Source organism: Portunus trituberculatus, chromosome 25 (genome assembly GCF_017591435.1).
Source record: "Portunus trituberculatus isolate SZX2019 chromosome 25, ASM1759143v1, whole genome shotgun sequence".
Classification (NCBI taxonomy): domain Eukaryota; kingdom Metazoa; phylum Arthropoda; class Malacostraca; order Decapoda; family Portunidae; genus Portunus; species Portunus trituberculatus.
Window position 1 is genome coordinate 6,158,761 of NC_059279.1, and position 3,528 is coordinate 6,162,288.

The window sequence follows — 3,528 nt, forward strand, 5'->3', positions numbered from 1 at the left end:
AATGTGTGGCCCCTGTTCACCTAGCAGTAAATAGGTACGGGATGTAACTCGGGTCATGGCCTCACTTTCCCAGTGTGTGTTGTGTGTTGATGTCCTACCCGAAGATCGGTCTATGAGCTCTGAGCTCACTCCGTAATGGGGAAAACTGGCTGGGTGACCAGCAGGCCTCGTGTGAAATGAAATTTGTTAGATTCTGAGCAGTATCCTTGTAACCCTTTGGCAGTCACGCAGCCAAGATTTCCTCACATTGTGTTCCTTTGGACAGAGTAATATCTTTAGCTGATAATTCACAAATTGACATTCAAGAGATATTCATGGCAATGCTAAAATGTTGATTGTGACTATAGCAACCTGTAATATCTCTACAGAAGCAGGTACTCATCATCCACCTTGAAAGAGCTAAAGGTCTAAGCATTCTTTCCCTCCTCAGTGCATGGGCATACATTCATGCAACTTTCACTAATACTACTTTCATTTCCCACCTTAATATCTTCCTACTTGTATATTGTAAAAAAAAAATCCTAATTCATATAAAGGGTTCTTGAATTTAGGAATAAAATGAGGCCCTTACAAATTTCTTAAAGTTCAGTGAATCCAGGTCCATTACTGATGAGATTTCTTATACTTACTGATGGCTCCTTACTTAATGAGGCAGCATTCCTACCCTAACTTTTACCTAGAACAATATGTCAATTCAAGGATTCTAATAAGTAAATATCATTAGCCAGAACTCGTGACATATATTAAGCCACATCACCTTTCTCAATCGGACTTCATGTCTGCCTCCACATCCCCATTCCCTTCTTTTTCTACATTTCTCATACCATACCCCTCCTTATCACTGCCATCAAACCCCACATTCTCTCTCTCTCTCTCTCTCTCTCTCTCTCTCTCTCTCTCTCTCTCTCTCTCTCTCTCTGTAATACACACACGTACATATACACAAATAGTAACAATATTAGTAAATAGTGCTGCTGTCGGTACTTCTGCTCAACTGCTACCACCACCACCGACTCTACTATCCTCACTCACAAAATCATATACGTATTGCACATTTATTTTTGCCTCTTCTACAATATATGCACATCAGGTGGAAAACAACTAGACCTTACTGGGAGACACTAAAAATTGAAGGAAATATTGACAAGTTGACATGGGGAGGAAGGAGGGTGGATGTTGGTCTGGCTTCGCTCCCGTTATAAGGTCGATTCACACACACACCAGTGCTGTATCAGTGCCGCGTCCGCTCAGTGCTTCAGTGTCAGTGAAAAAAAAAAAAAAAATGTTACTTTGAATTCAACCGAGACATTTAAACACGTCCGGCGCAGTACCGTGTTTTGACTCTCGGTGACAGTTACGTCTCCGTTCCGTGAAATTCAGTATCGTCGCCACCGATATTTTTTTAAACTTTTCACGGACGCCAGACGAGTGATATGAGTAATGGATGACGAACTTCTCATTGAATTGGTGCAAAACCATCCTGTTCTCTTTGACCTATCACAACCAAAATATATGGAAAGCAATTTCAAGCAAGATATATGGAATAAAATAGGAGAAGAAATGAAAGTAGATGGTAAGTAATCTTTTTATTAATTGATGTAGTTAATCATATGACAACACCACCATACCACACCACAACACCACATCATACCACAACACCACACCACATCACATCACACCACATACCACACTTCAACACCACATCACATCACATCACACGTTGCTATCCTGCAAGACATTGGTCTTACCGTCTCACGCTGTACGGCATCACCACGGATGTGTGCATAGACGTCACTGAAACAACACGGATATCACTGACACTGAGCGGAAGCGGCACTGATACGTCACTGTCTCACTGATGTGTGTAAATCGACCTTATTTATGGTGGGCAGTCTGAATGGAGATATATCTATTGCCTTATTCGAAGACATTTAGGAGTTATATGTCTATTTTGATAGCTAAATTTTTACTTTACTTCACTCTCTGGTTCTGAAAACACAAGAGTGTAGGTAAACATTGATGCACTGACCTGGAAAGAAGGCAGTGCTGATGTACCTCATGACCCATTATTTACGTATGTAAATCATTTTAAATATCGCGAGGAGAAAGAAGACCCCCATACAGGAACGCACTACATATTTAGATGCAACAAATACTTAAACTAATAACCAATACATTACCGAGTCCATTGTTTACACAACAAATTGCAGCGAACCGCCCGTATTAACTATCAACGGTGCCACAAACACATTATAATGTCGAGAAGGAAGTCATAGCCAGACTACATTATATTATATTTTCTGACTACAAAATAATTATACTTACCAGCTAAATAAAGAAAACAAATTCCTCGTCGTATGAAGATTTTTTTTTTTTTTTTTTTGCATTTTGGCATAAAAGTTTTAAATTTGAAAATACGAATAGTTAGACTATTGGATAAATAGTCGTACTTTGACCATGTTTCTCATAATTTTTGAATATTATATCTAATACCAAAATAATCCTAAGTGGGCTAATTAAAAAAATATGAAAATAAAAAAATTTAGAAGTATTATTTCAAAGAGAAACAAAAACTATTATACAAGATTTTTTTTTTAGAAATTATAACGATTTGAATTTTCATTAATAAACTAGATATCAAACTAATGCAAACTTTCCTAATAAAAGAGATATAATCGTTATGTAAAATCGAAGGTCTTTTTTTTCGCCTTTGTTTTTTTTTTTTTTCAACAGTCCCATTTCTTCTCCCTCCCTCTCACACTCCTCATTTTCTCTCCACCTTGTCCACCTACTCCAACATAGCGATCCTTTAAATCACCCTGATCGAAACACCTGCAAAACATTGGGAGAGGAAACGGATATTTTGGCTGTGGCAAGATAATGGTTAGGCTAGCGGGGACCTTGGCGGGTGCTCACCGTGGCTGGGCAGGTTGGGGCGGCTATCGATACACATCAGCAAGGGCAGAGGTAGCTTAGCTGTAGCCAATGACAGCTACCATGAAAAAAAAGATGATTGATATCTGTTACTTTTGTTAGAATTATAGGTAGAAAGACTTCTTCACCAAGTATGTACCCAACTTTAGCTACACTGAACCCTTTAAATTGCGTGAAAATATTCTATGAACTCGATATGGCATCAATTTACAACAGGTAAATTGATTAACCGAGTTCCCAAGAATGCTTCTCTCATTAATTATACAGAAATCTTGTTGATATGTTACTAGAACCATAACAACGCCCATAAAAATCCCGTATCACTTCAACTGGAGGAGTAGTGGTGGTGCGGTGCAGTCACGCAGTGCTTCAGAATATGTATTGTCCCTTGGTTATTACAAAAGACCACATCGATGATTACTCGGTTTTTCAAGAGAATTTATATTTCTAATAATGTTAACAAATTTGTTTCGATATTACTACAATCCCAAAAACACCCTTGAAATCCCGTAGTAAAGGCTCGGACATAAATGTTTCAGAATTGGCGCCAGACGAGGACAGAAACAGAATTTTGGCGCGCACTTTCACAGCTGA